Source organism: Pezoporus occidentalis, unplaced genomic scaffold (genome assembly GCF_034315485.1).
Source record: "Pezoporus occidentalis ecotype Australia unplaced genomic scaffold, CSIRO_AGI_Poc_V1 ctg2, whole genome shotgun sequence".
In the NCBI taxonomy this organism is placed as follows: Eukaryota; Metazoa; Chordata; class Aves; order Psittaciformes; family Psittacidae; genus Pezoporus; species Pezoporus occidentalis.
In genome coordinates this window covers 10,511,203-10,536,509 of record NW_026913855.1, presented here as the reverse complement: position 1 = coordinate 10,536,509, position 25,307 = coordinate 10,511,203, and the positions used below count along the sequence as shown (strand labels likewise).

Sequence of the window (25,307 nt, the reverse complement as noted above, 5' to 3'; positions counted from 1 at the left end):
TGCTACTGTGCTTTAGGGTTTTGAAGCCCAGATTGCCAGCCTGGTGAAGATGTTTCTGGTGGAGGTATATAGGTATAAGCTCTGCCAGTTCACAAGCAGCATCAAAAGTACAATCAGGACGTACCTGGCTTATACGTGTGAAACTGATACAGCATCAAATTCTAAGCTGTCCTAAAATTGACCAAAATGAAAATGAATCATATGGCATGGGAGATTAAGCTAACCGAGAAAATAAGAAAAATAAGAAAAATGAAGAAAATTTTGCAAGAAATGGCTCTTATTGCCTGTGTGTCAGATGCTTCAAAATGAGTCCTCACTGTTGCGACATGAGCCCAAGTGGTCAGAGCAGTAACTCTTACGCTTCTCACTTTTGTGAACACCTTGTTTGGAGCAACAGCGCTTTATTTGCACCTTGAGGAGCCCTCTTCTGCACTGCCAACTGCTATTTCAAATGCCCAGTCTGTGCATCTTGGCCTCTGTTGTGTTTCCAGTGTTACAACTTGGACCTTAGCTGGGGAGATAAAAACCTCTAAAGCTGAAGCAAGGTGTAAAAATGTCAAAAATCAGAAGAAAGCTGGATGTAGCGGTAAAGGGGTAGCTCATTCTGTGAAAGATGTTTGAGCTTTAAAGTTGGGTTCTGAAAGAAGGCAGCGTTTCTACAGCGTGCAACGTAGTCAAAAGATGCTCAGAAAGTCCATGAAAATGTTCATGATGCCAATTGTGACTTTAAGTGTATTTATTGTTGCATGGCTGAGGGGGGCTTAATGGAGAATCATTTAAAATCACCAAAGGGATATAAGAAACCTGAGTGCCTCATCAGTGGAAGTGTTCTTACGTCGCAGAGTGCCTCACCTCTTCAGGCGCACAATATGTTCATCATCTTTTGAAACTGAGCAAGTAAGAAAGCCTTATGTAGTTTGCCTTTATCAGGATGTGTTTAAATGTCTGTATAGTGATTTTACCAGTAAGTCAAATTTTATTCTCATACAGTTGCCTCAGCTACACATGTGTCTGTGCACTTAACTTTATTTGCTCAGTGCCAAATTTACTAGAGAGTTTCAGCATGAGCTGTAAATGCTGTCAGTTAAGTATCTTTATACTGGTTTAAACAAAGAAAATATGAAAATGGCAAAAATTCTAATAAATGTTCATTTTTTGGTGATGTTAATTCTGCAAAATCGTGTCTCATTTTATATTGAGGATTCAGACTATTTCTAGGAGTAGTTGACCATCATATTCTAATAATTTCAATATTATTAGCTTTTTAATGGCTCTGTAACATTACTGTGAAGGTACTTTTATCTCTTAAGTTTTGTGACACTGCTAATAGCTAAATATTGCCTCCATTTATAAATGAGGGTCCTTGGCAAAGTAACATAATCTGTGTCTCTCAGATTACAAAAGGACATAATTCCAGTGCTGTTCTCCTTTGCATTGACTACAAATATTGGGTTTGAACCAATTATACTTTATTTAAGCAAGGAGGAAATAACATTAAAATGTTTCTCATACTGATTGCAACTGTTTTGTCTTTGGTAAAGACATGCATTTAGTGCTTACCTTTAAGACTGGTTAAAATCTTGAAAGATGTGTGTACAAAGGTAGCCTGGGCATTTTTCTGTTGAACCAGACAGTGTTTTAGGTGATTGCAGTGACTGATTGATTTTGGTAAGGTTTCCATGGTTGCTACTGCCCATACAGACCAGCCTTGTTTTCTGGGCTTGAGCTATTTGTTCGGTTCTGATTGCTCAGTAAAGCCGGTGCAAAGCCAGGTGATTTATGTGAAATAAGATGATGGCTCGCAGGAGCACTCTGGAGTTTGTGGCAGAGCTCAGATAAGAAAACAGGCAATGTTAGGAGTGTTAGGAATGTGGAATTACAGGGCTTCCTGTGATTGTAGCCAGGCTGGGCATTACATCTGTGTTGCAGTGTAGGTTTTGAAGGGTTTAGATTAGATTGTACTGTGCAGTCTAATTTTAAAATCTTTGGGATAGGTGGGGTTCTGAGCTTTTACTGTTCAAAAGGGCAGGAAATAAAATTTTCATAGGTTATTGCAGAAATTCTGCAGGGAAAGGAACCAAAGAAAGGGTCAGTTTTAGAACAGCGACATACAGTGTCTCCGCTTCATTGCATACGACTAAGCTGGCAACAAGGCTGTAGTCCAGTCTTAACTTTTTTTCTAAGAGGTTGGGAAGCAGAGCACATAAAAAGACAGCTGAAATTCACACAGTTTCAAACTAGAGATGACCACAACAGTGAAAAAGGTTTATGAATGCTTATACAAACAATGTTTTCTTAAGTGAAAGGGAAAGCGTTTTGTATTGGCAAATTATAACTCGTGTCTGGAATTAATAATTTGTTTCCTTTTGTTTTGAGGGGGAGGGGGTGTAAGGGAGATCAAGAATCTATTTCCCTTATAACTCTAGTGAGAAGGCAGTCTGGGATGAGGTTTTCTGGGATCCTCTTTTGATAATTTTCATTATGTCTGGGTACTGTGAATTTTTGAAGATTATAATTTACTGGTCACTGTTAAGTTAACACATTCAGAAAGGTTCTTAATTTTAGCTTCCTATTGAAAAATATAGTAGGTTCAATACTTAATAGCTTTTTAAATTATTGGTAGTATGATGGAATTGTGAATGTTTTATATTTGGTTTTAATATTTGCGTTTTTGCAATAAATGTGAGCAAAGGAAGCCCTTCTAAATGTCTGTTTAACATTGTGTTAATTTCTGTGCATTTCTGAGGTGGAGAAGAAACATGAAAGAAATTCAGTAGTCTTCAGCTTGCTAGTATTTTTCAGGTGTTTTATTCCTTTAAAGGGTGTTTTACCATAGCAGTACAAAGAACTGTTCTCTGCCAATTTATTATACTTTTGAAGCTGATCCAATGGGTATGGGAGCCTTCCTGCTTGCTATGGGAATAGTTTTGGAAATAAGTTTTAACTGCATGTTCCTTAGCACCAAGCTTGTGTTTAATTTAGTTTCAAGTTTTAGCTGTAATTGTTAACATTATTTGCGACAATGTGCTTTATAACTTTGAACCTACATGAAAACCTGACCTGCTCAGTGAGGAAAAGTGCAAATTGCTCAAATACTTTGGAGTACATTGAAGTTTCGTCTTAATTTCTTATGTAGGACAAAGATACTGATCTATCATGCTGAGAGCTTCTTGTATGCAGTTATGCAATGTTATCTGTTGTTTACTTGTATAAATTAAAGCAGTTGTTGGTATTTCTGTAGACTGCATAGTGACTATTTACCATCTGCATCAGGGATAAAGAGGCAAAAGGTATGAAAGACTGATCATGCTGCCTGTCATTATTTTTGGCCTTTGAATCTTAAACCTTAAACAGTCCAGAAGTTGCTATAAAGTTATTTTATATTAAAACCTTTACAGGAAAGAGATTGTGATCTTGATTTCCATTAAACAGAAATCCTTTATGCAAAACCTGCAGCCAGTACTTTCTCCAGACCAAATTTAGACAGATTTACTGTCTAATTTAGGATATGTACTTAGAAGAAAATGTGCAACTGAAGTGTATCTCATCTCACCAGTAAATCCTTTAAAGCTTGGGTATTTTGATGTTTCCCAGTTGTCCTTTCAATATTCTTCATAGGTTCTATAATTCATATCAAAATGATTCTACTGCAAGTATGTATTTTGTGAGCTCATTTTAAATTCTGGTTTGAAGTCTTTGAGAACTGCTCATTATCCTTTTTGTTGTGCTGTTTTGACACTGTGGGATCATCCTTAGAGCTGAGCTAACCTTGCTTTTGGTCAAACTGCATCTTCAATTAATAGTTGCTCTTTTTTTCTGAAATACTGTGTATTTCAGCCAAATGCAACCTCATATTACTTAAATAAGCACAAAACACTTTAAAACTACACAGGAGTTAAGTTTGAATGTTTAGTAATTGTTTAAAATGTAGAATTGTCTTGGTCTTAATGGATTTAATTTGATTTTAACCCATTATATTAAACTCTGTGACTTTTTATACAGCTAAGGAATGAATCAAAGTCTACAGGTATCTGTACAGCCATGGTTACAATTTCAAACTGTACCCATGCACTGAGTATGAGAGATGAGATGTTTTTTCCAAAGAGGTGTATTTTTGGCTGTTGTGTTGTTTTGGGTTGGTTTTTTTGTTTGTTTTTTTTTTTAATTCCCCTTCCTCCTTCAACAGCTGTTGGCATTTTGGTTTGGTGGGGTTTTTTGGTTTATTTTTGGGGGTTTTTGGTTTGGTTTTTTTTTTTTTTTTTGGTGAGAGGGTTGACTGCTTTGTTTATGAAGTGTAACAAATGCTTTGTAAATGCTAAAAGCATATGCAGGACTTCTGATTAAACATTTTGCTTCTGTCTGCTTTTATCGAGTGAAGGTGAATTTCCCAGTGCTAAATATTTGAGTAATGCAAGTCTATGTACTGGTAGATTTGTTTTAATTGGTGGAAGAAGGCTTTAAAATTTATTAAGCTAAAGTAAAACTGTGTTTTGAAGGGGGGGAAGAGGATAAGGGACTTACAGTTTGCTTGTTACAGTTTGCACTAAACAAGAATCCCTATCTTCAAAGGCTAATGGTAGCAGTGAGGTGTAGCAGCTGCACTGAGCTGGCAGCTCAACAGCTATTAACTAGGTAGAGGAGAGAAGACAGCAAGTACACTTAGTGCAGGAAATTAGATGCATGACAGCATGCTTGGGGCTTGGATCCTTTTTTATGTGTATTTGAGTTTCTGATGGGCTTACTTTGGCAACTGATAATTGCTTGGTTGGCTAACAAGTTGCCTGGTAGTTTAAGAAGAAATTCTTCTTTGTTAAGTTAGTAGCAGCAAGTTTATTTTCCTTCACCAGTCTTGCTCCATCTTACTCAATGACAGCTTTATTTTTATCTGCTATAGCAGAGATTCTTGCTTCTTACAAGGAAGACTCTCTGTTACCTCACAGATCTATTGGGTTTTTGTTATTAAACTACTGGGCCCTTCACTTGGAAGGAGGAGGGAGGAATACTGTACTGCATAAAACATTAAACTGAAGTATGTTTCTTGTCTGAAACTTTTCTGACTTTAGCTTTATGTCAGTGCTACTGGAATAACACTGAAAGTGTGATACTCTGAATGATGGCAAGCCAAGTTCAATCTACAACTTAGATCTTTTTTGACCAAGAGTTTGGTTTTTTTCTGATTCCTTTGTGGACATTTAAAAATGTCAAAAATACATGTTGCAGTTCATGCTGTTAGCAGTCCCAGTTCCTGTGACCTTGACCTACAAAGTCCTAGACTTGCGGTTAGAGCAGAGCTATGTGGAGGGACTTGTCTCTGCATCTCTGATTTCTATCTGCTGTCTTCAGTTAATCTCATTAACTGAAGCAGGCTGAATATCACAGGGAAGTATGTAGCAGCCTATCAATATATTTACTTTAGTGCCATCACATAAGCAATACTTAGGCTAACTTAAATACTTTTACAATCATGAAGCAACTTTCAAAGGACCCTATCCAGCTTTGTATCTTGCAGAGTGAACAAAAGGAGGGGAGCTGTGCATTTTTATACCATCAAATTTGATTTTTTGTAACTTATCTTTTAGTAGTGGTAGAGGCTATGTGTCTCTAGCAGCAGTTCTACTTCATGCTGATATATGCTTTCCCCAAGACTTGTTAAAGGAGACCCCTTCTTCTGAAAACAGAAATTAATTCATGACGTATGCCTGCATTTCTCATGCTTCCTCTATGTTTTAACAGCTTACTTCATATTTAGTGTTATAAAACCATACTGCCTTTTTTTTTTCACTAACCTAGATGCTCTCTTTGTTACTAATATTGTTTGTTTAAATATGCAGTTTTCACTTGCTCGTCTGTCTTGCTTTTCTGTTTTTGTTTAAACTGCAATTTCTCATGTTTCTTTGCCTCCAACTGATGCTTGTTTAAGAACAGATCAAGCAAAATAATTCAACCAATTTTCTAGAGTGCGTATGGGGGAAAACTTTCTGTTCCTAATGTTTTGAATTAGAACTGGTAAGACCATGGATACCTTTTATTTAAGAAGGCATAATAGCCCATGGCTTGCAGGAAAGACCTAGGCATTTTTTGTATGGTGTCTTCTGTTAGAATAGATAAAAGGCACACTCCTCATGCAAAAGTCTGTGGAGATTTGGCCTTTTCACAGCCTCCAAAAAATGCAATGAGCAGTGAAGATAACTTACTGCAGGAAGCTAATTGTGACAAATTACAAATCTCAAGATTTGGGCCAGAGCAACCCCATGCAGTGCCACAGGCTTTGGTCAGAACAACACCATGCAGTGCTACAGGCTTGGAGAAGAGTGGCTGGAAAGCTGCTCTGTGGAGAAGAACCTGGGAGTGCTGACTGACAGCTGAACATGAGCAGCTTGTGCCCCAGCAGCCAGGAAGGCCAGCAGCATCCTGGCCTGTATCAGCACCAGTGTGGCCAGCAGGGCCACAGCAGTGGTTATCCCCCTGTACTGGGTACTGGTGAGGCCACATCTCAAATCCTGTGTTCAGTTCTGTGCCCTCACTACAAGAAAGACATTGAGATGCTGGAGGGGGTCCAGAGAAGGGCAACGGAACTGGTGAAGGGTCTGGAGAGCAACTCTTATTAGGAGCATCTGAGGGAACTGGGGTTGTTTAGTCTGGAGAAGAGAAGGCTCAGCAGGGACCTTATCACTGTCTATAACTACCTCAGAGGAGGTTGTAGTGAGGTGAGTGTTGGTCCCTTCTCCCAAGTAACAAGTGATAGGACAACAGATAGGGGCCTCAAGCTGCACTAGGGAAGGTTCAGATTGGGTATTAGGAGAAATTTCTTTACCGCGAGAGTAATCAAGTATTGGAACAGGCTGCCCAGGGTAGTGGTGGAATCACTGTCCCTGCTCCCTCAAAAACCGTGTAGATGAGGCCCTTAGTAACGTGGTCTTGGCCGTCCTGGGGTAATGGTTGGACTTGATGATCTTAAAGGTCTTTTCCAGCCAGCTGATTCTATGATTTTAAGGGAGGCAGGGACAAGAACTAAGAAAACTTGCCAGTTTTCTTTGGTACCTGGCTGCAAAAGTTCTTGACTTTTATTTTTATTTTTTTTAAAGTTGGATATTGGATACTAAAGGTTATTGTGGCTGGAAGACTTGTGAGAAGTTGATGGAGGACATGATGAGGAAATGAACTCGAGCAGAATTTGGCATGGTAAGAAAAATGCTAGTGGACAGGCCATAGTCAGCAGTGAAGAAAATAGTGAGGAGTCTCAGAGAATTAAAATAACTTGGGGAAAAGGGTGGCCTGAAGTGGACAGAAAGGATCTAGAGCCTCAGGCACGTGAACCAGAATTAAAATAATAGGGTACACAATAACTTCTATGTACTATTACTGTCATTATTCAAATGGGAATTAATTCAAGCATCAGAGGTTTCTGCAAAGGTTTCAGCAATGCCAGTTACCCAAATATAATTCCCCATTATGAAATCTGGAAAGCATATTTTAACTTCTTACGTACTTTGTTTCAAAGAAATGAAGCCTAAAACATGTTAAAAACCCCCAACCAAACAAAGAGAAAACCCAACAAACCAAACACCCACAGAAATTCAAGATAACTCCCAATAAAGGATGCAAAGTCACTTGTCATCTGCGTGGGCATATACACTTGCAAAATCTTCAGTTGCTTGACTTGACTGTATATGCATATTCTTTCCCCCACATGATCCTTCTAAAATACAGTGTGTAGAATGGGTAGTGCTTCATTAGCCTTGGTTTATTGTTAAGTGAGCATAGAGTATATACACAAAAAACAATGGAATAAATGTTACCAAGGCAACTTTAATTTTGGCAATTACTAGTTTTTATGTCTTGCCTTAGGAACCTTAATGAGCTGGAATTTCGTTTTGGTTTTTAATACAGGATTTATTTTGTGGTTGTGAGAAGTATATTGGGGATCTACATTAACATACTAAAATGCTGAAAATGCCATAATTATGCAGCAGTATGTGCTGTATGCATTTAGTGGCTAGGCTGTGAGACCATACAATACATTGGTATTTGTAAGTTCACGTATTTCTTCTTTAGGTCCTGTGACATCTAGACCCACTGGCTTCAGCTCCATTGTAACATCCTGACATACATTGTGTTGGTGGTGACTTACTGACCATTGAACCATGCTGGAGAAGCTGGTGTACACTGTATAGAGGGTTAGGTAAGTATTTGTTTATTCACAATACTATCTTGAATGTACCATCTCAAAAAGCTGCAAGACGCTTAGGTTTGTTTTTTTCTTTTTTAATCTGTAAATGGTCATAAAATTGGCAGTTATCCTCCCTTTTCCCCCAGTCACTGGAGGCTCCATAAGCCAGCAGCATTTGTAATCTTGACACTGTGCTATCATATTAAAAAGAACTGGCAATTTAATAAATCAGTCATGATGACTCTGGGTAAAGAAAAAATCTTTATTTTTTTCTTCTTGTAAATGACAGTGTGCTGAAACGTCTTACATTAACAAGTTCTTGTGGGGAGCATTTGATACATACTGCTTAAGTTGATGGATTTTACAAGTTATCTGCAGAGTTGGTGCAACTGATCGATTCATTTATATAACAATTAACATCAGTTTTAGGGAGTGTGGGGTGGAAAAGAGGGTTCTTGGTGCTTTGTTGCTGAAATAATTACCCCATAAAAAAGCAATAATATCCAAACTCTGTCAGGACCAAAAAGATTGAGTCAAGTTAAGTGATTCCATGCAAATGATATTTTCAATAGATATAGAAGTATTCTACTTACTCTGACACAAATGCTAGCTATCTTCTCAGTCATCTAATGGGCTTACTTAATTTTTCCTAATCTTGCCAAGCGTGCTATATATTTAAATATGTATGCAGCGCTGTGGGTTTTTCGAAGCTTATGTTTTACATTGGAAATGATTGTCATTTCTCGGTATTAGTCTTAACAATGTAATTAGAATCTTATGCTATTTTTACAACAGAATGAGAAAGGAAACTTATTAGGTCAGGAATATCCAAATATTAAAAATTAATCAATTCCTTGCAACGTAATAGCTGTATTATGCAAATATGTTACTTGATCTTCATCTACATGTATAATGGTCATAGGAAGCTCAGGAAACTTAGAAAAGACAACTATTTAAAATGTGGATTGTTAGATAAAGCTTTTGTATGATAAAATCATTCTAATCTGATGAAACCAGTGGGTTCAGGGCAAATGAAAATCGTATTTCTCCTTCCTACTTTGTCGCTTTTAAGAAACAGGGATATTCATTGTGGCAGCAAGTGTGTCAAACACAGGAGCAATTTTCCAAATGCTGCCATTTTTATCATTATAATCTGTGCTTATTTAATTTTGTTTTTCTTTGTGCTGGGCAGCGCTGCGGCAATTTTATAACGAAAGTGTGCATCCAAGGATGATAATCTGTTCTAGGGTGTGTGTGAATGGCAGCTAAACATTGCAGTATGTGATATACCTGTTCATTGTATTTACATGTCCAAAAGTAAAATAGAGTAGTTCTTTCTTCAACATTACCTGTATGTAATAATTTATATCTAATTCTGCACTGTAGTTATAAAAACGAAAACCAAACCACACAACCAAAACCAACCAAAACAAACTCCAACCCAAATAAATGGCTTGTCTAGCTCTTTTGAGAAGCTGTTGTTTTGCCCTTAGTGTGTGTTTCACATACATAACACAGGATGATCAACAAGGCTTTTTTTCCTCTGTTAGTGGACTGAATTATACGGGTTACGCTATTTTGAAAGCCCCTTTACAACTTTGTCTTTCACCTGAAAGTATCTTGTCTCGAATTCTGAAGTCTTTCAGTCACTGATGGTAATGTAAAATACTGGGCAATACAGTATTTTGGATTTCTTGTTGAATTAATTTACTTTCTTAATTGGCCATCAAGAGAAGACTTGAAAGAGCATATGGAAAATTGCTAAACTTCTACAGCCTTTCTGTCTTCCTTTTGGGATCAGGTATTCAAAACCAGATGTCCGATGAGTGGTCATCACAAATAAATCCATCAGAAAAAAACCTCAACAAAAAAATGAAAGAGAGGAAAGAAGGCTGAAGATAATTCTGTGTGCTTCAACACAAAAACAACTAGAAGGATTTTGGTTAATGTACATGCATTGCCTACAGTAGGGTATGACCTATACATGGCAAAAGTTGCCATTTTGCTTGTTATACTCCAAGTACCTCTGTAGCTGTTCATTGCAGAACAATTGATAATGTGGCACATGTATATTTATTACTTATTTTCTACTAGAAAGCTGCCCACAGATAGCCTGAACAAAAATGAGCTTCCCTATTCGAAGAAGTGTCTTCTTCTTGGTTTGTGAAAGTTCCAGTCTTTTGAATAAAGTAAGCTGATAAAAAGGTGCTTCTAAAGGCTTTCTCTTAAGTTTTGTTACAAGCAGTGATAAAGGAGAGCCACTGAGATGTGCTCTTTGAAGAGCCAAGAGGTGCGCTGTGAGGCTTCTTGAAATTCTGTATGTAGACGAAATGAAAGAACTGTGACAGGGTACAGCTTCCTTTGCACTCGTGGCTGCATTTGTAAGAGGTGTATTTATTGAAGCACCAATCTTACCAGTTAATGCAGAATTCTACTTACCTGTAGATGTAAGAGTTAACACTAAGACTTTGTCTGACCTCAGTTGCATCCTCGCTTCCAAAGAAAACTTGAGATGACATTTGATGCTTTCCTGTTATTCAGAAAAGTGGGTTTATTTTCCTTTGAGAAAGAAGATAGAAATCTCTGGTAGCCACCCATCCACAACTGGACATCATACAATATTCTAATGATAGCTTTTTTAGTATTTAGGTAGAGAACTTGGTGTGCATTCTGTTTTTCTCGGTTTCTTCCAAGTATCTGAGTTTGGTTTTGGGCATTTTCTTTCTTAGTTGTTATTTATGGCCATGCATATGTGTGTTACATTATGAGAAAACATTTTCACAATAGACACCTTCAGTTTAAGTAATCGCTTTCTGACTTTTACAGTTGTGTATTATAATTAATTAACTCAAATTGTCAGAGTTTTTTTCCCCAGGTATCTTCTTTACCCTGCTGTTTTCTAAGAATGAAGTAATTGTCTATATTGAATCTAGATTTCCTGGTTTGTAGTTGTAATTGCTCATGTGGAAGGAAGTAAATACATGTTTTAGTAGCTTGCTGAAATTGCTGTAATAAAGAAAAAAAAAGGATAGTCAAAGGTCTGATCACTGATAAGTGAACTAGCAGCTTGGCAAGTAAAGTAGGGAGTAGACCGACATGCTGATGGTGCACGTAGGCAGCTGGTTTTTGTTTTGTATTAAATTGTCAGTTAACAAGCCTTGTCATAGTCAAAGCACAGTTCAGTCATTACAGATTCACAAAGCAGGTAGACAAGTTGCTTCCATGTTCACAGTGAGGTATTTTGAAATAACTTGTCTCAGTTTTAAAGAAATTGAAGAACAAGATTAAGCATTTTACATCTTTTTATCATTGCAACAGTTATTTTAAAATCAGTGAAGTGTGGCGATCCAAATTTAGTCTGAGGTTATATATGAAATGTGTCATTATCTGATGAATTTGTTACCTCTGTGTTTCAGAAGCATTTATGGACTAGTTCTCTGAGAGCTGTCCCTGGAATGATGCTTGTAAATTACTGCAAAGATTAAAAACTTACTTCAACTTTTCATACCTAGTTCTGACTTGAGTTTTGCTGTGCTGTCTGTATAGCAAAGCAAACCTCATGTTAACATTGTTTCTTTTATAGCCTCTTCAAAGGGCAAACTAATGAAAGTAGCAGTTAGCCATAATACCGTCCTGTGGCTTTTATTTCTTCCCACTAAAGGTCCTAACCCTGTGGCAGAACAGAATCTTCTGCAAATTGTAGCCAGTTCAGTGTTGTGTCCTACAGCTTAGGCTAATAGCTGATGACAGAACAGCCTGAAGAGAATGTTGTTGTGTTGACTCGGAGTGCAGAGTCTGTGCTGCTGTACAGGACTTCAGAATGCCAAAGTAAGAAGCCTCAGTTTCTTTCCTCCAGAAATGTCTCCAATTATGCTTAGATTAACAGACTCATTTGGGAAATATATTTTAAAGTCTACTGATACTTTAAAATTAAAACTTTTTTTAAAAAAAGCCTTTAAACGGAAAAAGATCTGCTGTCACAAGGATGAGTTATCAGCGAAGCGTAGGTAATGATACGCGGGGAACAATTTCTTGGCTGTCTTGTGATGCTTTTACTGTTTGCTTTGGCTTTCCCCAGGAGGGGGCAGCAAATGAACAACGTCGAGCTGGCTTTTACTTTTCAAATGCCTTTTCAGTGTTCCTCTTTGATTATAACCTGCAGCGTACTGATCTAAAAAGTTTTAAATGATGATTTCTACCTAACTTGTTTGCTACAAGGGTAGCTGAAATGTATAGATTGGAAGTATTCATCATTTTCAGTATTAGGCAGTAGAATTTATTTAGTGAAATCAAATTCAAGTTTATAAAGAAGGTAGTTCTAAATGAATGCTTAAGATTCTTATGACTATGGCATTAGGTGTGTATGTATTTTAAAGGATAAAATAGCCAAACACTTGGATCCCATGACAATTATTAGTTAGTGGCACCCAAGTCTTGCTTAACATCTTTCAAATGTTTCTTTTCTATATTTCAATTTACATTAATATAATATTCCAATTCAAAATAATGTTGTCATAACCATTTTTGTCCCATCAGAAAATAAAACTGAGAATACAGTAATTATAGTGATGGGTTTAATTCACATATGATTACACATATAATACACATATAAATACAATGTACAAGGATGGCTTGTGCACTCTGCTGACAGTGCATGCACATTAAAGGCCTCAGTTCACAGAGAGTAGTAGTAATACTAAACAATATAACCAATTTTTATTCTTATTTCAGCAACAAAGTGCAGTTCTATAAACTAAAACTTTATGGAGGCATACCATATTACTGATTGAGAGTATGGGATGTTTTTTTCATGACTGTATGGGAAAATGCTGATTTACATCTCATTCTGAATTTCTTGAAAGTGTGTGGCCATAATTTTGTCAGTTAAAGATCAAGTAGTTAGCAAGAAGCGACAGAGAGGGGGCAGTCTAACCTTTTCATTCACTGAGTTTTAACCAGTATAAAGTTCATATAAATATAAAGTTCATATAAAGAAGGGAAAATCATAGAGGCATCTGTGAATATCAGCTGTCTATAATCTATGTGCAAAAGTGAACTCGGAAGAATGAAGCTGATCCCTGATGAAAGTGATGTATTGATAGTTTTATCCAGTTGCTTCATTAAAATCATAAGTGTTACAATGCATGTGGGACCTTCATGGAGCCTAAAAGTTGATCAAGAGCATGCAAGACACTTCGGGTTTAGCAGGTCATAATTTCCCACTGTCTCAGATGCACCTTATTTATATCTGAAGAATGGAAGGTTAAACTATCAATATTACAAATTCCAGGCTCCTTTGGACTTCAGCTTCTTAACCTTAGAGGATTGAAGCAAGCCTCCTAGTTACAGAATATTCTTTCTTTTCTCATTAAAGAAAAAAGAATGCATCAGTATTTGTGAGGAGTTTGCACCAAAGGCACTACATAAGATAGGCACTGCTGGCAACCATTTCAAAATTCTGAAATTTGCATCTAAAGCAAAGTTAAATGTGCTGGAAACAGGCAGCTGTGCTCACACTTTTCTATAAAGCAGTAATTCAAGTAGCTAAAAAATACAAATAGCTCTACTTTTCTACAAAGCGTTTAAACCTCTAACGAAGGAAATTGTGAAAGACATCTCCTGTAAATGCATAAAGAAGTAGAGTTTTAATTCTGATTTCAATGAGCAGAAATGGTAACAATTTTCCTAGACTGTGAATTGGTATGTTATACCTTTGAACTGCTGTACTTGTATTGGATTCACAAAGATATTACAGAAATTAGCCTTTGCATTTTCAGTCTCTCCTAGCTCTGAAAAAGTTCTGTCTGTCATGTAGGAGTTTAGAATCTAGATTTCTGACAATTTTTTTTTTTTTAATGTGTTTTTCCTCTTGAAAGAGCAAAATATTTAGGAAAGAGGGAAGAAAGTACTACAAGGAGTTATTCAGAGAGGCACAACTTGCCTTTCAGAGTTGGCTTTCATCTTGAAGCTTGCTGTTAAAATCTAGATTTTTCCATATAGGCCCTTGGTTATACAGAGATCACTGTTTCAGCTTTCACACTTTCTGTGCATCCAACAAGTCAACAACTCCCCTGTCTACCTAAGTTCCCTCATGTAAATGAAGGGCTTTTATTCTTTGAGCAATGTAAGCTCTACTGCAAGAAAGTGTTAATCCACACAAATATCTGAGGGTTACATCCCTTTTTCATCTTCCTTGTTTTGAATACTGTTGCATAAATTAACAGCTGTATAATTCACTCTTAATTTAGAATTAGCAAGAATACTTTTGCCAGTAGAAGTCTTGGGTATAATAAAAACTAATTTCATTGCTTTCTGAAATACTTTGTTTCCAAAATATCAGAACTTTAATTACCTTCATAGCATATGATGAAAGTAGCTGTGTTTTCATTACAGAATGTTTAAAGAACAATTAATCCTGTTTGTTACATCTAACATGTGAATGTAGTGCATGTATTTGGAAATAGTATTTACTTAGTAATTAATTATTTACAGGTATGACTCAAAATGACATTGTTTCCTTTTGCTGAGCGCTGATCAATAATCTGGGTAGAGATCTAAGCACCTTTTAAATCTGCTATAGTTGACTTCCACAGGACAAAGATTTTAATGTTCTCTGATGCTTACATTTCTACCTTTGAAGTTACTGTGTGTTGAAGATGTGACTTTACAGTATTAGACTTGTGTTTGAATTTGTGAACAGCTAGTGCTTGCTATGTTGTTTCTGAGTTGTGAGGAACTTTAAGTGCTTAAGACATAGAATAACTCAAAACCATTTAACTCTAAGCATGGTGTGGGGAAGAATCTGGAAAATCAAGGAACTTGGAACAGCAGATCTGTGATCTGTGTAGTACTTATCAAATGCTTTACAGTTGTGTTCCCTAGGAATCCTCTCTTTGTATATAAGCACACATCATTTTCATACACATTATTTTTAATTTTAAATAAATTCCACTTGCAGGCCGGAAAGAGTAGCAGGTCACACAGTGGAGAAGATAGAATCTGTCTTTTTTAATTCAGACGAAGAAAATCTAGGAAACATAGATGGACCATTCAAGCATCAAGATACAATAATCGAGTATGATCGTCTTGCATTGTGCAATACTGGTTGCTAGTAAATTGCTTTAACACAGCAAAGTATGTAATTCTGGGAATGTAAATAAATAATTAAAAGATAATAAAATAGTAACTGAAGTATTTGATCGTAGACAGGTCTGATAGGAATCTTTGTGCTGTCATTTCTCCCCTAGTGATATCAATCTTTCCTAACTAACTGCCTTAAATACTCATAATAAAAGGCATTAAAAGCTTTAATTAACGCATTAACTGAGAAATGTCATCCCTTAGACCACTTTACACAGGAAGAATAGATGGTGATTTTCTAGATGTGACAAGGTTCATTTCCTTTCTGACAGGAAGTGTTCTTACAGTTAGTCCTGTCAAAACACGTGGGAATGCATCCTGGCCTCAAAGCCTTTCACTGCCAGCACTGTGAGTACAAAACAAGGCTAAAGACCTTTCTGATACAGCAGATGCAGGTCGATTGCATGTATGTCTTACTTATATTACCACTCAGGAGGGGAAAAAAAATACTATCGAGTTGGAATATTGAATACTGTATAGGAGTGATTCTTTTGTGACATGAAAAGGATTTCTACAGAAAAGGGGTATTTTTTACCTATAGGTAGTTCTCCCTCTCACACTGAATATGCAAATATCAAACATGTGATCTGATTTAAGAAAACAGGCTGTTTTTTAACTGAAGTGGGTTTTTTTTATGGCATTCAGAGATGTTGGTCTTTAAGGATATGTTTGACCCTGGTTCGAGATTTATATTCAGATTATATATATAAAGGTGTAGATACTTCAAAGACAAGGACACCTTATGCCCATGGCTCATTAACAAGAAAAGATGACTTTGCTAGTTCACAGGGATGTAGACTTCAACCAGTTTGTAAGTTTTATTTTTGTACTGCTGCTCTGTGGCCAGGAAAGAATGGGAATGTCTTCTCAAAACTTTTTAAATCAACTTGCACACATTGGCATGTTTCATGGTTTTTAATATAATACATTGTTGTTTGTCCAGTTTGGCTACATTCCATTTCATTTTCTGGAAAGCTTCCTGCTTCATGTTTCTGTTTTAAAGTTGAATGTTGAACCTCTATCAAAGGGCCAGCCTGTCTGTGACTGATGCTCTGGGGTTCTTTCTGTCTCAGTCAAGTGATCTGTTTATATAGACTTTGCATTGCCGTAGTTTTATTAAGTCCATCATTCCGCCAATAAAGCAACTTTTATAAGAAATTCTGAACTATACAGAGGAATGTACTTTGTAGCTTGGAACTATTGAATCTGCTCCATCTTGTTGGTATTTAAAAAGTAAAGCTTTCTCCTTTCTTCTGAGCATTTTACAGGAATAGAAAATAAGTTTAACTGAATAAATAGGATGGGAATGTGCTGTGTTGCCTTAATGACCTTCAGAAACCCGCTACTTGATGTGTTCAGTGAGTGGGTGGACGGGACAGTAGGGAGTCAATTAGATGCTTATGATAATACTTAAATAAATAAATTGTGGAGATCCTCCTGTAGGATCTGGCAGCAGTGAATAGGGAATATCCACCTTTGTCCACGCTGGCAAAATTAGCTTTTCAGTGAGTTGCAGAAATTAAATACGCTTGCAGTGGTTTGGCAGGAGGGTAGCGCTCTGACACTTGAGTGATATGGGTGGTGCTCCATCCCGCAGCACTGGAGCCATGGCATCACACACGGCAGCAGAGGAGGGTAGGCAGATGTCTGGCAGGAAACATAGGTGTGAAGGGGGCTGATAGACGTCTTACGCTACTGAGACAGATGGCTCTCAATCCCTGTAGCAGCAAGTATGCCATGTCTTCAAAGACAGACATTTGCTCTATTAAATATTCTTAGCTGATGGAGAAGGCGACTGACAGGGCTTCAAAAGATACAGGAAAAGGAGAGTGAGAGCCAAAGAAGAGAGAACCAACTTTTCCTAGGGGGCTGGCTAGGTAGTGTGTATGGGCACTGATAATGATGTTCACGTACATAAGTAGACAAGTGACTAAAACTATGCAAAATAAATTAAACTTTTGCAAAAAAATGAAGGCAATAAGTCACTGTCTAGAAGAAGGATTGCAAATCCAGAACTATCTCCTATTCCTTGCTCTGCTGCTGATCTGCTACATAACCTACTGCAAACACATGTAATGAGTTTTAGAAAGCTGCTTATTACTGGTGAAAATGTGATTTATTATCTAGCTATCAAACCATCGATAACTGCTCCTGAAAATCTCATCAGCCTCTTCCTGTTTGCTTCCTCACTGACAACTGGGAGTGCACAGAAAAAGTGCTTTGATTTCCACATCATGCTGACTATGCAGTGGTCACTCAATGTGATATCCCCTGCATAATTCTTAAAAGATAACACTAATAAAACCATATCTGGAGATGTAATAGTGTTGGCATGAAATACTGCCTTGAGGAGAATTATTTCTGTTCCAGGGTTGGTGTTAAGATTTAGTTTCCTAAAATATGTTCTCTAAAATGTACTTACTTGTTGGTTTTGAGTTTTATTTTTGGCTGCAAAAATGAAAATAGGTTTGCCTATTTGGGAGTCTGACTATATGACCTCCCAAGATCCCATTCAGCCTTAACTATTTTGTGATTCTGTTTCATTTTTTTTTAGTTTGTGGTTTCTTTCTAGTTAGGTTCCTTCCAGGTTCTTCACTGTATGGCTAATACTTCATAATTTTCATGCATCAGAAAAATATGAAGATAAATATTTGTCATGGTTTAAAACCAGGCAGGCAGATCGTTCACTCACTCCCCCCCTTCTTGCCCTCCCCGTACTCCTGGAGGGATGGAGAGGAGAATCGAGAAGAATGCAACTCCCACAGGTTAAGAATAGTTTAGTAACTAAGGTATAACACAAATCACTACTGCTACCACCAATAATAATAATGAGAAGAGAAACAACAAGGGAGGAGAATACAACACCTCACCACCCACCAACCGATAATTCACCCCCCCAGCCCAACCAAGCACCGACCCATACCTCGTCCAGCCCCACAGTCCTCTAGCCCTTCTGGGTAACTCTCAGTTACATCCTGGGCATGACGTGCTGTGGTATGGAATACCTCTTTGGTCAGTTTGGGTCAGCCTCTGCTTCCTCCCAGCTTCTCCTCCTCCCTGGCAGAGCATGAGGCTCAGAAAGTCCTTGGCCAGACTAAACCATTTGAGCGGTAACTAAAAACATCAGTATTATCAGCTCTGTTCCCAGGCCGAAAGTCAGAAACACAGCACTGTACCAGCTACTAAGAAGGAGAAAAATGCCTGCTACTGCTGAACCCAGGACAATATTGTAAGTTAGAAATCATCCGTGGGCATGTAGGTGAAAGGGGAGACTAGTCCTTTTAAGAATGTACCTCTTGTTGCTTTTGTTATCGGAGGTCATTGTTTTCCTTTGTTATTGTTATCCTTGTTGTCTTCACAGAAAATTCTTTGGGTGTTTTCTTCATTAAGTTAAAATTACTTTCCTTTAGCGTTATTCCGTTGCTGCTTGGAAATTTCCTGTTCTACATTTCCCCATTCTGGGGGATTTTTTTGTTTGTTTTTAACTGGTGACATAGGGCGTGCTGAAAGTTGCCCCTCTGAACTTCAATTCAGGAAAAAAAAATTCAAAACTAAATTTGGAAATGGTTCTGGCTGTTTTTTCTTGATTAGACTTCTGATGGAAGCCAAATTTATATGCAGTAGGTCTCCTACTGGTAAAACAGACTGTGGCATTTAACTGCCTAGACCATTATCTGAGATCGTGCTTCATTAGCAACAATATCATGGGAAAGGTGAGTTGTGGCTTGGGGGATGTGCTGTAAATACGAATCCACTAATATTTTTGAATTTCCCACTCATACTTTATATTCCCATGGAAGATACTATATCCTTAATATTTGCTTTCTATTTCTTGGTAGGTGAGAAGGCTTTCAAGTGTGAGATTTGCTCTTATACCTTCATTGATGCAAGCTCCCTGCAGCAGTGTTTCTGAACATGTGAGAGGCCCTGCAAATGCTGACTCTGTTCATACAGTCGGTGTCAATAATCCCCCTGTCAGGCAAATTCTGTAAATCTGATGGCTTTTAAAAAGCAACAGTAAAACCCTCACCCTAATTTCACACATTTAAATATATTCCTATTGGGAGCTTGTCTCTAAGAAGGCTTTTTTATTTAAAGGGATTGCTTTCTGTCCCCTCTTTACAACTCTGTATATAACTACTGCAAAGACTGTCCTAGAAGATGTATGGAACACTAATGTGGAACACAGTTGGGGTTGTTCAGCCTGGAGAAGAGAAGGCTGTGTGGAGACCTCATAGCAGCCTTCCAGTATCTGAAGGGGGGCTATAGGGATGCTGGGGATGGACTATCCATTAGGGACTGTAGTGACAGGACAAGGGGTAATGGGTTAAAACTTAAACAGGGAATGTTTAGATTGGATATAAGGAAGAACTTCTTTACTGTAAGGGTGGTGAGGCACTGGAATGGGTTGCCCAGGGAGGCTGTGAATGCTCCATCCCTGGCAGTGTTCAAGGCCACGTTGGACGAAGCCTTGGGTGGCATGGTTTAATGTGGACAGTCCCTGCCCATGGCAGGGGGGTTGGAACTAGATGATCTTAAGGTCCTTTCCAACCCTAACTATTCTATGATTCTATAAATACAAAAATACACAGTAGAAGGCAGTGATATATCTGTGTCTGTACGTGCAGGGTACTGGGACAAATAGTAGTGACTTGCATAAAAGCAAAAATGTGTTCATTCACTAACTGTATGTCCTAATTTGCTGTATAAGGGGCACCATGCTGCTTTTTCACAGTGATTCTGTTGTAGTGTTTTGATTCCACCTTCCTGCTCCTGCCAACTGAGGAAATGCTTGCATTTCTGACACTGCTAATACTTTTCATTTTGCAGTGTTGGCAGCATGTGTCATGTGATGAGTGGGAGCATTAGCTAGTCTTAGTAAAGCCTAAGTACATATTGAAAGTATGTACTTAGCAGCCTTAGAGGCTGTTTAAATGTTAAATTCTTATGTCTTTAAACTCTGTACACTGAATGATGTACTGTTTGCTTTGGGGTTTTTTAAACTCAGAAGGTTTAAACTAAGATAAACTAATGTTCACAAGTCACTTCTTTAGGTTTCTTTTCATTGAGAATTTTTCAGTGTTCAGTATTGGAATAACAGGAAAAAATAATTTTTCCTAATTTTGGTTGCAGATGTGTAAAAATTCAGAATTGTAAACATTATCCAAATGCTGTAACAAATGAGGGAAGTTTGTAAAATTGAATGGTTGCTTATTAGAAAGACAAATATTTGTTTGCAGATATTTACTTCTAAGAAGTATCAAAAATGTCCTAATTCATGAGCAGAAGAAAATAGTGGTTGAAGAACTTGAGGGGTATGATAGCAGTGAACTCCACAGAGTAGACAGTGGAACAGTGATAGCCTATTACTCTTTATGCATTACTGTAGTAGGCGTAGGAAATACAGTTTTTAGTTACAGGATACAGCTAAGCCTGATAGGGGCTGTAATTCAGCAAGTTCTGAGTTCTGTACTGCTAAAAATCTGTTTTTTAATAAACCATTCTAATACCTGTCACAGTATTTTATCTCTTTCTGCAGTATTACTTTACAAACATTTTTCATTTACTTGTGATAAGCCAGCCCTTCTTGCAGGGATCAAAGATTTTGTTGCTTGCAAATTACCAATGTGCCTTCTTCGGACAGGCTTCTTCGTAGCCTGCTTTGCTCCCTTAGATGCACATTAGCTATCATAACGTAAACACTTGCACATTCAACTTTTGCTGTGGAACTAATTCCATTTGAAGTTCATAAAACTGTTCTTTAATAAATTAAAAAAGAGAGTCCTATGAGATCAGGAAGTGAATGCTTTAACAAATGTCTGAAACTGCTGGTTTCTTGTATGTGAAATCTCTACTTACAAAACATTTAGTTGCTGTGTGCATAATGGTCCATACATAAATAGTTTGGTTGTTTGAAATTACCACTTGTGAAACAGTTTGCCTGAACTGGGTAAATACAGTTAAGTTTAGGTTTTTTTTCTTAAGTAATCTATTTCAGGTCTGTACCAGATTTTTTAAGCACACTGGAATATAACGCACTCTGATTCAGAATTGTATCAAAAATACAACAGAATGTAAGAATACTAAAGAAGAAGAGGACAGAAAAAGACCCAACCCTTTTCCAGTCCCTAAGCACGTACTTCACACTCACACAGAACCCCTTGACTGATTCAGTGGGCTGTATTCAAAAGTGAGGTGTAAAGGGTAGAAATCACATGCAGACCTGAGTGTAAACAAGACTAAGGATGGCATAACTGCAGTGGTGAAATATACAGAAAAGTGTAATCTCTAAACTTTCCCAGTATTCTAATTTAGTTTGTGAATAAATACATATTGTTTGCTGTTATTCAGTTAGAAAAAAGTTTATTCAGGCTTTCACCTTGTGCTTTACGTTCATCAGATATATTGAGTGAAAAAATACAGTGAACTCTCCAGTGGAAACTGATCATCAAAATTCAGTATTACAGTGAAATTTTAATTTTAAAGTGCATCCCTCTGTATCAATATGTGTATATATTTGTGTGTATATGTATAATGAGCTGAAGACTTAAAATGTGTATGTAACTATGCTGTTCACAGCAGTCTTTTTACTTTAAGGCTTTGTCTTATCAAGAGCTTAGAGCTATGTAGAAAAAGAAACCTAAATTTGCTTGGGGTATCTGTCTTGCTTAGTGACGTGGAAGAGTCAGATAACTCCTTTTGATGATGCAGAATCCGACAGGCTCACATTTTTGGTAGTTTTGCTGTCAAAGACTACAAGAGGATTTCCTTAAAGTTGGTGTTCCTGATTATGACAGGGAGAGTTCTGTGCTTCTTTAATAAGAATATATGGGAAAATATTTCATCATTTGTGTAAATCTTACCTTGAAAACACAAGGTTTTCTATGTCTGTGTAGTAAAATAGTTTCGTACATGCCAGATAGCAAAAAATGTAATTGGTTTAGGTGTAAGGGGAAAGGAGGGTTAGGGTATCCTTTTCTGATGTAGTGTACTTTAAGAAGGTCTAGAGTCTTCTGCTTGTTGCATTCATACAAATACCACCATCACCTGAGTACTACAACCCTGAATGCAGGAAACCCATGAATATTTGCAGCACCAACCTTGAGGTTTTTAAGCTGGTATGGTATATGCATTGTGAAGTCTAAGAATTAATTTTAGCCAATTTAGTTGTGTAATCTGACCTTTTTGTGGACCCCCTTCTATACTCAGTGGAGAATGGTGGGCATTCCCACAAGACATCTTAATTTCATATGAGACATTAGTTAAATGTGTGGGCTAATTCACCCCCGTTAGGGTTACTTACTGCCTGCCTACAGTTAACTTTACAGAGGAAATCTAGAGTAGACACCCGTTGGCAACATTATGCAGGATGAATCCTCTTGTAGGTGGTGGTTTTAATTTCCTAGCTCATAGGGCTGCAAACAGTTGTTGCCAAAATAAACAGATCCTCAGTATCTGTTTAAGGAAAGCCTTACATTCAAGGAAGCTACCATTACAAATTGGTCAGTTTTGAAATATGATTGTTTGATGTTAGGTAACAAGTGCTGAGACTAACCCACAAGTCTCAGTTCTCTTGCAGCCTGTATACAGCTGTATTCTGGGTTGGCCTTGTATGAGGGAACTGCCAAAATCTAAAGATTTAGGTTCTATATTTGCTATTCCCTTGAATGTGAAAGAACTGAGGTTTTGGATCAGGTGATAATTCCACTATCTCAGGGCAGAATTTAGACCCATAGTATGTAGCAGACCTCACATTTTAATGTAGAATGAATCATGGACAGTATTGCTGTTATGGTTACTTTCTTTATTTTGAAGTATGTCCGTGTCATAACGTGAACTAAGTGGGTTGAAATGACAAATGAAAGGTAGAACTTTTTGGTATATTCAGACTGGTTTGCAGCTTTCATGACATTAAGCTGGAATTATATGCAGATACACACGCACACACAAATGTGTGCGTATCTGGTGTGCGTGGCTGCATGCTGGTGCAATACTTACATTAAGGATGTAAATGCATATAAGGTCCTGTTAAAAGGTAAATTGGGGCACTTGGCCTTATAGGAGTTTAGGTACCTATTGCATGTATGAAGGTTTTATTTTTGAAGAGTAGATATATCCACATTTGCACAACTGAAAGTGAAGTAGAAACACTGCTGGAAGCATGGTGCAGGCTCCACTAATTTACTCCAGTGGCTGGAAAAAGAACAGTGAAAGGTGTTACCTTGCTTGAGATGACAAAGAGACATATTTTAGGTCTAGAAACCCTCAGTTGGGCATACAGCTAGCTGTAAGTGAAATCATTGAGCTATGGCTCAGGAGGGCTGTGTTCTGATCTAGCTTTTGCCATTAGACAGAGCCACAAGATCTTGCTAGGGATGACTCATACCCTCACCTCTTGTTTGGCTATTTTGGATTTCTGAACACTCCAAATACAAACTGCCAGGCTGTGCTTGTGCACTGCTCACTGCTACTGATAGTACTAATGACTGATACATTTTTAATTTATTACAGCATTCAGAAGAAGAGCTTGGATCTTCACATATCCTGACATCACACTGGTGAGGTGTGGTTTTTGCTGCTATTCTTCTGAGAAACAGCTTCTCCAAAAACACATTAAGAAAAATCACCTAGGTTCAAGAACTTTCTTAACCAGCTCCCAGCTCACTTTTACCCTCAGATCACTTCCTGTGGAAAATTAGGTTCTTCATGCTTAAACTTCCACCAGAGCATCCCTGCGAATAAGGAAGCTGTTGGCGTTGTCACACTTCTGTGCTGAAAGCCAGGGGTTATCTGGAAGAAGAAACAGTCCCTATGCGGCAATTAAAAGCACTTAGAATGGTCTTCCCGAAAGCCTTCTGTGTATTTTGGGGCAGGTGGAAACTCCAGTGTGCTGAGAGGAGTGTGAAGATTTGTGTTGCACAAAGGTGGACATGTTGATTTTTTGTTCTGGTTACCTCTTGCTGATATATTCTGCTTACTTACAAATGAAGAGTTTGACATTTGAAGGCAGAATCTGTTGAAATGTACCAAAGCTGACAGTGAACACTACTGGTTGTTTCTGTACTACATCTCTTATTTTTGATACGGGTCTCTACATAAATTATATATATATATTTAAATATATATATAAACATATATACAAGTAAATTGTTAAAAAAAAATCTACTGATGCTGTAGGACTCAATGTGGTAAAAAAAAATCCTGAAATGCCTTCGTATTTATTTATTTTGTAACAAAATGTGTCTATTATCATAAGCTGACCCATTGTTGAAGTAAAAATATAAACTATTGAAATGTGACATCACATAAACTGTACCCTATTCAGCCAAATAGATATTGCTCACTTTAGAAGATCAAATTAGAAGAATGATATACTTTCTAATTTTAGGCTGTTAGAGGACTGATTTTACTCCATGACTGCACATTTGTTCTTTGACTATGGTGGTTTTGTAGAGTCTGTTATCAGCTATAAATGTTTCTCAGAAAATGTAACTGTTGCTAAAAATAAAAAAGCTAATATCACAACTTCCTACCAGACAGAAGCAAATAGTGACTGAAGTGCATGTACGCTGTTCTCTTAAACACAATTGTAAAGAATACACTGCTTCAACAGGATGAAAGTTTCCCTTCCAGGTAAGTTGTAGATTTCTTGATTTACGGGAAAATGTTATTAAAAGAGTTATGTGGAGAGTAGCTACTGGCAAATTGTAGGTAGAATCTTTATTAAAGAATTGAAGATAAATTAATTTTCAGAGAAGATAATTCTTACACTGTTAGAAACTGATGGTCATCACAGACCTCATTTTCCTGTTATACAGTTGGAAGAGGAGAGGTTAGAAATGCATACCTAAACAGAAACACTTGGTGCTGCTTCATCTGGAAGTATAATAGTTGGACATTTACAACTGAGGATATACATAGCTACTAATGGGTAATATTTTCTTTCCTTAATGCAATTTACATTGCAGCATTTTAACTTTTTTGTACAACAAGTGTG

The 25,307-nt window shown here is 37.4% G+C and overlaps 1 long non-coding RNA gene across 2 annotated transcripts; it reads left to right on the top strand.

The window, feature by feature from the left end:
* The first annotated feature begins 845 nt into the window (after positions 1–845).
* LOC134163177 (uncharacterized) lies at positions 846–25,056 on the top strand. Of its 2 annotated transcripts, none has more exons than XR_009964610.1 (3): positions 846–897; positions 8,056–8,182; positions 23,822–25,056. It is a non-coding gene; the product is annotated as an uncharacterized LOC134163177 (long non-coding RNA). The 2 variants fall into 2 exon arrangements; XR_009964609.1 differs by having other exon boundaries at positions 852–964.
* Positions 25,057–25,307: the final 251 nt, after the last annotated feature.